Genomic DNA, 12,120 nt, shown 5'->3' on the forward strand with positions numbered 1-12,120 from the left:
GTCCGTAAAAAAATTCCTATACTAAACAGATTATTATAGATTCTCTATACTTCTTTGATTCTAGAGATCCCGAAGGAAGACACTGTTGCGCGTTGCCTAGCAGCGTATTCATATTTCTCCATCTTGAGATCAATGATATCTTACAATCAGAATCGGTTCGTAAGATAAAATCTCAAGAGTGCGTGCCAGGCTGCCAGGCCATAGAGTAAAACATAAAATCATCTGTCAACGAAAGATACTAGGTCCAAAACTAGTATCTAAACATTCTAAACTATCTTGCCATCCTTCAATTATGACGACTCCATGTTCGGAACTGATTTTTGTTTGGAAAACCGTCTCGTTGTCACGAAGTCAGAACTTCTTCTTGCCAAATAAAGGCTCGCGAGTTTTTATGAAACGAAGAGCATTAAGAAATCATCAGAATCGATAGTAATAACCAGAAGTAGAGAGAACTTTTTGAGAAGTTATTATTGACTGACAGCAGACACGGAGATATCCCATGATGAAATACAAATGAGTTGGTCATTAACCCATTCGCTGCTCGGGGATGACGTACGGACTATGGAATTGCGACTGGAATCTGTGGAAGACATTTTTTAGGGATAATTATGGATAAAACTGAAAGCGAAATAAGTAGATGTGTATGTTGAAATGCAATGCAATGCACGTATGCAATGTGAACTGTGCGAAAAATATTGAAACTCTAGAAAACTCCTGATTTTAACCTTCCTAATTGTTTAAATGTGGGGAAATGGGGAAAGGATCAGGGAAACCAAAATATTTGATGTACAAAATGTAGCTAGAGGTAAATCAAACTACAAAAAAGGATTCAAATGCCCATTTATACTTATTTTGGCATCTGCTCCGAAAAATAAATTATGATGTCATTTTCATTTTATTTCTTTAATTATGTACCTACCTTTTTTTATTTTCTCTAGTTTCGTTTCGTGCCTGCCATATATCAGCACCTAGTTTAAACTCTTCATTTGGTTTAAGACAATTGCTCTTGTAGAATATGGCGTTCAAACTAAAGCAGAAACTTGCCTGATCTTTTGAACTTCCATTATTCTATAACTCGAAGCCATAGAATTCTTTGTTCAAAAATTAACCTGTTAAGTGTTAAACTTGCAATTATGGTAATTATTTTAGTGGAATTAAAATATTTTTCTATCCATTTTATATGAGAAAATAAACGAATACATAAATTCGAATAGAGAACCGAAGAATTTTTCAATAGATACTCGTACAATTATAACAGATTTTGCAACTCATGATCACGATTCTACTGAGAGCAACATAAGCACCTTAGCTATTCTTAGATCAACGTAAAATTAGAATAAAAATTCATCCACCTACTTACATACCTACATAGATATGTATAAAGTCAATTTAGGTACTGAAAAAATGTATAAGATCAAGTTTAAACCTTTTAGTTCTCGACTGCTGAACTCATTTTTACGCTTACCTATCAAGGTAAATAAATAAAATAAAAATGGATAAAAAATCTTTTCAGATAGCCAGTAGTAATGAATTTATGATTTACAAATGGAAAATGGAAATATTTGACTCTCAAAAAAAGTCTTTTTTTACAGTTAAGTGCACAATCTGATGACAACATTGAAGGGAACACAATATCCTAAAGTGACGCTTAAAAGATGACATAAGGAAAAAAAAGCTCATGTAAACATTTGACAATATTGTATATTACTTTAGTATATTTACCCAAGGGTCATTTTCTCTCTATCTAAATATGAAGTCGTTTTATTACGACCCTTGTAGATTTTATTCGGAAAAGAGAAACATATTCACTCGGAGAAAAAAACTGTGAATTCCCCTATGGGACTGTTCGAAAGACCATTAGACGACAAATGTACACAAAAGTGACTGCGAAATCACAACAGTTCAGAATATTTCTGAAGAATGGGAACGAAATTTAACTTGTATTGGGTAAGTAAAAATAAGTATGTATGTATATGTATGTAAGTTTGTCACATTTCATTTCAGACTAGTGGAGATGTCGGTCACCGGTCAATAATGAATGTGAGATATATTCATACAATGCATACATATTATGTAGGTACTTGTACGTACGAAAAAAATTTCGAGTTTTTGGATCTGATAAGCCCATGGGGCTCCATAGTGGCCCTTTTTTTTAGTGAGTTACAGTTTACTGAACCACTAGATAACCAATAACCTAGTAAAAAACCGGTATCTAACTTTCTCAGTAACAGATCCGTAAAGTTTAGAGTCGATTCAAAGGAGACAAGCCTCTGATATTGAACCACTAGGTAACCAACAATCTATCATGCACAGCCGATTCAAAAGAAGACAAATCTTCAACCACACTTAAAAAGCACCCTTTTCCAGCTTACAGCAGTGAACATGTAGAAACATATGTCCCATTTTTCGACAGCAGGGGCTCTATAGGGAGAAAATTAAATAATATTGCACTTGTCACTGAAAGATACAGAAAATAGCCCTGAGGGGTCAAACTGATTGACTACCAATCTTCCAATACTGGTCATCCATATTTTATAGCTTACAGCAGTGAACATGTGGAAACATATGTCCCATTTTTCGACAGCAGGGGCTCTATAGGGAGAAAATTAAATAATATTACACTTGTCACTGAAAGATACAGAAAATAGCCCTGAGGGGTCAAACTGATTGACTACCAATCTTCCAATACTGGTCATCCATATTTTATCATTTCAATTCTTTTTTTTTTCTACTTTTTTTGTACAAAATTTCCCTCCTACCACTTGTATTTTTCACCCCATCTCATTTTTTGGACTTTTTTTGTGTATTTTTATCTTTATTTACAAGTAAATTGTTAAAAAATGTCCCTCTCTCATAATTCAATTTTTACGCGTTTTACATTCTAAACAGTCTGAATTTTTCTTGGAACCTGGGAAACCTAGAATGTACGTTTCCCTTTGTATGCATACCTATGAGTGCAACGTGTATGAATGTCTTTTTTTCTCAGACTCAGCGGCTGCAGTGATGTCAAAATACCACATTGTACGGAAGAATGCATTTGCAGCAAACTGCATGTACAAGAGTAGTAACAGCAAAGCAAGTAAATCCTGTGCAAGACGGACTGGATACAAATTATACCCATCCTACCTGACCGCTGACCAAATTGAGTAAACAATTAACACATTTGCTAATTTTCTATACACTGCCTAGGCAAATCGTGGTATTACTTCGGAACAAACTAGACTAGAGGGTATCAGAGGAGGTAGATTCCCACTCTGCCGATTTTGGCAGTCATTAGTCAATCATTAGTTAGAGTCTCTCTGACTACCGTGAACACTATATAGCAATGCAAGTAAATCCTGTGCAAGACGGACTGGATACAAATTATACCCATCCTACCTGACCGCTGACCAAATTGAGTAAACAATTAACACATCCTAATAGCAAAGCAAGTAAATCCTGTGCAAGATGGACTGGATACAAATTATACCCATCCTACCTGACCGCTGACCAAATTGAGTAAACAATTAACACATGAGCAATAAAGAACGAGAAATTACTAGAGCCCACCAAGTGACTATCAGCTAATAGTTACCTACTAGGTATGTAAGCTAGAGCCCACCAGGTCGCTAAAAGCTAGTCATCACTATCTAATCTATCTATAGATTCTATAGTATCTGTTCCTTTCCCGCACATTTTGCCCAGTTGACTGCCATTGTAAACTAGTGATGTGAACTATCGATTATTAACCCGTGAGTACACGCACATAGGGAAAAAATCTCACACGCTCGGCAAAAACGGTAGAACTTGTTCAATATTGGCCCTAACCTGACCCTTGTAGATTTTATTCGGAAAAGAGAAACATATTCACTCGGAGAAAAAACTGTGAATTCCCCTATGGGACTGTTCGAAAGACCATTAGACGACAAATGTACACAAAAGTGACTGCGAAATCACAACAGTTCAGAATATTTCTGAAGAATGGGAACGAAATTTAACTTGTATTGGGTAAGTAAAAATAAGTGTGTATGTAAGTTTGTCACATTTCATTTCAGACTTGTGGAGATGTCGGTCATCGGTCAAAAATAAATGTGAGATATATTCATACAATGCATACATATTATGTAGTTACTTGTACGTGCGAAAAAAGTTCGGAGTTTTTGGATCTGATAAGCCCATAGGGCTCCATAGTGGCCCTTTTTTTTTAGTGAGTTACAGTTTACTGAACCACTAGATAACCAATAACCTAGTGTAAAACGGGTATCTAGGCGCACGGCAGTCAAAGGAGACAAGCCTCTGATATTGAACCACTAGGTAACCAACAATCTATCATGCACAGCCGATTCAAAAGAAGACAAGAAATCTTCAACCACACTTAAAAAGCACCCTTTTCCAGCTTACAGCAGTGAACATGTGGAAACATATGTCCCATTTTTCGACAGCAGGGGCTCCATAGGGAGAAAATTAAATAATATTGCACTTGTCACTGAAAAATACAGAAAATAGCCCTGAGGGGTCAAAATGATTGACTACCAATCTTCCAATACTGGTCATCCATATTTTATCATTTCAATTCTTTTTTTTTTCCTACTTTTTTTGTACAAAATTTCCCTCCTACCACTTGTATTTTTCACCCCATCTCATTTTTTTAGACTTTTTTTGTGTATTTTTATCTTTATTTACAAGTAAATTGTTAAAAAATGTCCCTCTCTCATAATTCAATTTTTACGCGTTTTAAACAGGTTCTAGCCCGAAGCAGAGAGTGGTGAGTCAGCATATTATAAACTGACTGACCGTGGCGTGACACATATATGTTGAAAATCTAGATGGGTGACATCTAGGAGAGCATTTGCTGATGGCTCTTTAGGGGTGCTTCCGGCTTTGTGACTCGTGAGAACAATTATTTAGCAACTAAGAGAAAATGTGGGAAAACACTGTGATGTTACCTACTGAGAAGAGTAACTGACAATTTTCCGTGTATTTTATTTTTTATTAGAAAATTTTCTAACAAATGTATTTCCCCGTTTTCTTTTTTTTTATTAATTTTATTTATCATGCGTTTTTTCGTCGATTTGAAATATCAATATAAATAATGTGTCCAATTGAATACAGGGAGCTTTGAAATTTGATTCGCAAATCCTCATTTATCACAATTTGTTTTTATTTATTCCCGAATACATTATTGGGATGTTCTGTTCATTTTGAGAGACGGGGGGTTGCGCCCCAGCCAATACCTTCACATCAAATCAAAATTCTTCCCCAAAGTTCGGGATCGGAAAAGAAGAAAAAGGGGTAGGGAAATGAATATCAAATTTGTTTCACAGGGCTTTTGTTTATCTGCTTTTGGTGCTCTCCTTTTTGCTGAAAGTGAGATGTAACATCCGTGAACGAACGTTTCTGAGCCGGGAAAAGAAGATTCTTTGAACGAGTTTCTTAACGGATTACTGAAGTTCAGGAAAGTTGTACATATGTGACGGTTACCTATTTTAGGTATATGAACCTGTCGGGTTTTACGTCTTTCGACGGGAAAAAGCTTGAAACGAAGAAATAAACAGGAGTTTGGGAATGGTAATTGTCGATAAGTTATTTATTTGTTATTTATTGGAGAATAAAATGAATAAAAGGATCAATAATCTTTTAAACATCCGTGAAAGAACGTTTCTGATCCGGGAAAAGAAGATTCTTTGCAGGAGTTTTCAACGGAACACTGAAGTTCAGGAAAGTTGTACCTACGTAGGGTAAGTGTACCATTTATTCGCCCACCTAAAAAACGTACCATTTATTGGCCCACCTGCCAACATTTATTTTTCTCAGTATGGAGCAATTAACGATATTGCAGAGGAAAGAATTGTTCCTCCTGTTCTTCTCATGTATTTAATTCTTTATTTTTATATACCTATAGCTACATATCTAAGTAGATACCCCAGGTACTATATGAGTACCTATATATTATACCTATCTTGAAGAGAAGAAAAAAGAGGAAGAGGGAGGAGATAAAAAAGGAGAAGAAGAAGAAGAGACAAATTAAGAAGGTTCATCGACAGTTATGAGGTACTTACTTGTTGATTTCATTTGTCACACCATATTAGAGGAAAAATGAGTAGTTATTAGAGTAAACTAATGCACATATCTGAGGAAACTTGTATCTAAGTCGGAGTTTATCCTTGTATAGTTTACGTACATTAACATACATAGGACCGCTATAAGTTCCGTATATTAATTACAACCCCACTCCCTTCCCCTCCTCCTCTTTCTTCTCCTCCTCCTCCTCCTCCTCTTTCTTCTCCTTCTCCTTCTCCTCCCTCTTTCCTCTTCTTCTCCTCCTCCTCTTTCTTCTCCTCCTCCCCCTCCTCCCTCTTTCCTCTTCTTCTCCTCCTCTTCCTCTTTCTTCTCCTTCTCCTCCTCTTCCTCTTTCTTCTCCTTCTTCTTCTTCTCCTCCTCCTCCTCCTCCTCTTTCTTCTCCTTCTTCTGCTTCTCCTCCCCCTCCTCCTCTTTCCTCTCTTCCTCCTCCTCTTTCTTCTCCTTCTTCTCCTCCCTCTCCTCCTGTTTCTTCTCCTCCCCCTCTCCTCTTCCTCCTCTTTCCCTTCATTACGCTTCCCAAGCGTTTCAGGCTACTTGGAGAGTATCTCATCTTTGCCGTCTAGTCGAGGGGCCAAGAGAGAAAATCAGTCACTTTCCTCGATTCAAATAACATCAGCCTAATAGTTAGCTTGGTTTTAGCGCGTCTATAGCGCTTAAAAGGCTGTAAGCGCTCTCTCCTATCTTGTAATAATAATAATAATAGACTCTTGAGTGGAAGGCAACCACTAGGCGAGGTTAACGCCTTAGGCGTTCTCTACCACCTAACCCTTCCCCTTGTTGAAGTCACATCCAGACCCCAACCCCTCCATTTGGGGACAAGACACATCCCCTAACATTAATTAAAATTAGCCTGTGTATAATTAGTTAAGGAATGCTCGGTGCAATCTCGCCCCCTCCTTATCTACAAACTTTCTCAAAACCCTACCTGAGTAATGGCACTAATTTAGCCCCCCTTCCCCTAACTCTCCTTGACTTTCCCCCTCCCTCTCTCTCTCTCTCTCTCTCTCTCCTCCTTTTGTAGTTCTTCATGTGTGTATCACTATACCTTTTTCGCATACCCTCTTTTTCCTGATTTCCTACTTCTTCTCTTTTTCTTTCTGTATCCTCCTCTTCTCTTTGTTCTTCTCTTTTGCTCTTCCTTCCTCTTCTTTTCTCTCTTCTCTTCCCCCCCCCTCCCTCTTTTATAGTGCTTCATGTGTGTACCTCCTTCTCGTCCTCTCTTTTTCATGCTCTCCTACTTCTTCTGTTTCGTTAGCTCTTCCTTTACGATCTCTCCATCATAGTCCGTTTCTCCCATGTTCCTTTCTCCTTTCGTCTCTCCTTCTTCTTTCTTTCCCTCCCATTCTTCCTTCTTTCGCCTTTCCTTCTTCTCCTCTTCTTCATGCTCTATCCTCCGCTTCTCTCTTTCCTTCGCTTTTGAACTGTTTCTCCTCTCCTTCATCTCCTTTCTTCATCTTATTTTCATTCTTCCCTCCTCTCTCCTTTCTTTCCCTTGTCCTCTTCGTACCTTCACTCCTTCCTTCTCCTCTCTCTTCCTCTGATATTTTCCTTCTCGCCTCTCCCCTTCTTTCTTATCTTCTCCTCCTTTTCTTACACTCCCTTCTCCTCTGTTCCTTACCTAAACCTCCTCTACCCCCAAATCTCTTCATCCTACCCCTTCCCTTATCTAACTCTTCTTGTTCTCTCCCTCCCCTCTCCTAACAGCTCCTACCCCCTCCATCTTATTCCCCCTCCCACGGGCAATGATTATACATATTCCACCGAATTACTCAAGGGTAAGCTTCGTCGCTTTCTTTTTGTAGCTTTCCTTCTTTCTCGTCTTCCGAGAGAGCATTTAAAAGCACAAGAGAATTATTCTCTAATGGTGTTTTCTTACAAGGATACGTTCTCCAAATACTACTTAAGGTACAAAAGACAACCTATCCACAATCGAAAGAGCATTGTGATTAAATCAGTTTAATTTTCCGAAATGGATTAAAGTTTCAAAAAATACTGTAATGATTGGAGTGTCTAGAACAGAAGACATTTTCATTTTTAATGACAACAGTCTCAACATTAGTGGAAAAGCCTCGTGCGAAATTCAGACAGCATAAAGAAAACCTACAATGATCTTAAAACAGATTATGTCTATTTGTAAGAAAGGTCAAAAAGTTACCTCACTAATATCCGAGAGTGCAATGACACTGTAATGATTGGAGTGTCTACAATAGAAGACATTTTCATTTGTAATGACAACAGTCTCAACATTAGTGGAAAAGCCTCGTGCGAAATTCAGACAGCACAAAGAAAACCTACAATGATCTTAAAACAGATTATGTCTATTTGTAAGAAAGGTCAAAAAGTTACCTCACTAATATCCGAGAGTGCAATGAACATAAAAACCGAGAATAACAAGAGTGGCCCTCTGCTCAGAAGCATGATGGTACGGATGTCCATAATCATTACATTAGCAGTAACGATATTGTTATTGTACTTCCTAAACATCGTTACAAGACGATGGTCTATTAGAAAAGCCCTCTGCTCAGAAGCATGGAACATGATGGTACGGATACGGATGTCCATAATCATTACATTAGCAGTAACGATATTGTTATTGTACTTCCTAAACATCGTTACAAGACGATGGTCTATTAGAAACACAACAAAAGAAAATGAAGCAAAAGAGAAACCCATCGGAAAAGCACCTTTACGATATTGAAAAAAGTTAATCGAATCGTTGTAAAGAAAAATGGACGATGTATAAAGGGAGAGAGTCTAGGAGAAGATGATAAAAGCAATGATAAAGACAAAAAGAGATAAAGTAGACGTTGGAAAAATAAGAAGAAAGAAAAATATCTTGTATGAATTGAAAACAGAAAAAGGTAAAGCGTATTAAGAAATATAGGAAAATGGAAATGGTCAGTAGAATCACCTTATGGAAGATAACAATACAAAGTAAAGTGGAAGCTCTTCTAAACACTTCCCCAGTGAATAACTGAATATAATAGCGGAAATAGACCTACAGAAAAGTATGTAGGGAATGCTTATTGTGATATCGTAATTAATACAGAATATATTATGCCATTGCAGTTGTGTTCTGTGCTTTTTACTTTTTTCTCTCTCTCTTATGTCCGTAATATTATTTAGTGCACTCCGCGATTTTCACCACTAAAACCTCAGACATTGAAAAATATTTTCAAGATAATGCCAAGTATTCTGGATGAAGGTAGTCTTCTAGTAACAAATTGACAAACGAAAAATATTGTAGGTAGATGGAGTGACCACCCCTTCCAAAAGAAGAAGACCAATATGCTCCACCAAACCCAGTGAAAAGTGGAAGTAACAATGGCAGAGAATACAATCAAATTTTCCGAGTATAAAATTGGATAAACGTCTAGGAGAAGATGATAAAAGCAATGATAAAGACAAAAAGAGATAAAGTATACGTTGGAAAAATAAGAAGAAAGAAAAATATCTTGTATGAATTGAAAACAGAAAAAGAAAAAAAGGTAAAGCGTATTAAGAAATATAGGAAAATGGAAATGGTCAGTACGAGTAGAATCACCTTATGGAAGATAACAATACAAAGTAAAGAGGAAGCTCTTCTAAACACTTCCCCAGTGGAATAACTGAATATAATAGCGGAAATAGACCTACAGAAAAGTATGTAGGGAATGCTTATTGTGATATCGTGATTAATACAGAATTATATTATGCCATTGCAGTTGTGTTCTTTTTACTTTTTTCTCCCTCTCTTATGTCCGTAATATTGTTTAGTGCACTCCGCGATTTTCACCACTAAACCGTAAGACATTGAATAATATTTTCTGGATAATGCCAAGTATTCTGGATAAAGGTAGTCTTCTAATAACAAATTTACAAACGAAAAATATTGTAGATGGAGTTATCACCCCTTCCAAAGAAGAAAACCAATATGCTCCACCAAACCCAGTGAAAAGTGGAAGTAACAATGGCAGAGAATACAATCAAATTTTCCGAGTATAAAATTGGATAAAAACAGTAAAAATAATAATAAAACTCTGGTATATAATAAAAAAAAGGGAAGTAAGAGAAAGACCGAGGAGAAGGAGGAAGGAGAAAAAGGAGAAAGAAAAATACATAAAGGATACTCGGTATGAATTTTTCATGAAATTGATGTAATTTCAGAAAACTATGGGTATGAAGTGGACAGTGGAGAGAAAAAAAGAGAAGAGGGAACAGAACGACTTAACCGGCACATCACATGACTTACTCCAGTTTTTTTTTAATATGGAAAGATGGAAAATTCTGAAATTTATCTGAAAACCTATAGTAAGTAGTAAGTAAGTTACTTTATTCTGTTGGCTCTGCGAAAGTTCTCTAACCAGCCTATTGTAGAATCAGCTTCAAAGGTAGCACCTTGGAAGCGCTAAGCTCTAGGTCGTGGGTCCGATTCCTGCTGAGGACGAACTTTTATCGTAAGAAGAAAAAGTTCGCTCTTGGAACGGATTGATTTCTCCTGTACTCTCCTCCTTCTCTCTTTGATTTCGGGACGATAAGACCTTGATTGTTAGGTAGAGTTATCAAACCTCCTGAAAATGGACACTCTCGGCTAACAACATGACATCTCGTCTCCAAAAATCCTAGATAAATGATCAGATGTACCGCTTCCCCATTTCCAAGCTTTCGTTTTGTAGCTTTCCTTCTTTCTCGTCTTCCGAGAGAGCATTTAAAAGCACAAGAGAATTATTCTCTAATGGTGTTGGGAAGTAAGAGAAAGACCGAGGAGAAGGAGGAAGGAGAAAAGGAGAAAGAAAAATACATAAAGGATACTCGGTATGAATTTTTCATGAAATTGATGTAATTTCAGAAAACTATGGGTATGAAGTGGACAGTGGAGAGAAAAAAGAGAAGAGGGAACAGAACGACTTAGCCGGCACATCACATGACTTACTCCAGTTTTTTTTTAATATGGAAACGTGGAAAATTCTGAAATTTATCTGAAAACCTATAGTAAGTTACTTTATTCTGTTGGCTCTGCGAAAGTTCTCTAACCAGCCTATTGTAGAGTCAGCTTCGAAGGTAGCGCGCTTTCCTTGGAAGCGCTAAGCTGTAGGTCGTGGATCTGATTCCGGCCCATAACAAACTTCATACTCAGCAGAAAAGGCTCGCTCTTGGAATGGCTGGCTTTTTCCGGTCCTTCCTCTCTCTTCGATTAGACCTCCGTTATGACAGTTTGCTCGATCAAAACTCTTAAAAATGGACACTCTCGGCAACCATGGCGTCTCGTATCCTAATAAATGTTCAGATGTATCGCTTCCCCATTTCCAAAATCAGTTACTTTATTGCTGAAAAAAAAAAAATAAATAAAATAAAGTTATGCCTAATTATTGTGACGAAAAGAACAAGTCACTTCATAGCAAAAATTGGGTGACTCACGCCGAAAATTATGAAGCAATAATGAAAAGTAAGTGAGAAGACAAGGAAAGTACATTAAAACAAGTCTAATAGAAGGAAAACATGTTTGAAAATACGCTTACATGAAGTATTTATACCTACTCAAAACATATAACAAATTTGAAAACATACATAAAGACAACTGTACAATTTGGACATTAATCGTACAGCAGAAACGTCACAAAATGGTCAATTCGGCCAACACAAGCCATAAATACTGTACAATTTGGACATTAATCGTACAGCAGAAACGTCACAAAATGGTCAATTCGGCCAACACAAGCCATAAATCGAATACAGGTCAAACGAAAAAATTGTACACAATATCAAAGGCTTTCGAATTTTCTATGAACACAATTGTTGACAACATTGCAAGTCACGGTAGCAACACGCGTCCTGCGAATAAATCAGAAATAATGACTCAAATCAAACGCTGTAAATGACAGGCCCGGCCTTCCGGACTCCGGTCCGAGGGAAATCTTTAGACGTCCTCTCATCTCATATCAAACGAAAAAATTGTACACAATATCAAAGGCTTTCGAACTTTCTATGAACACAATTGACAACATTGCAAGTCACGGTAATAGCAACACGCGTCCTGCGAATAAATCAGAATAATGACTCAAATCAAACGCTGTAAATGAC

This window comes from Diaphorina citri, unplaced genomic scaffold (assembly GCF_000475195.1).
Source record: "Diaphorina citri unplaced genomic scaffold, Diaci psyllid genome assembly version 1.1 scaffold548, whole genome shotgun sequence".
NCBI lineage: Eukaryota > Metazoa > Arthropoda > Insecta > Hemiptera > Psyllidae > Diaphorina > Diaphorina citri.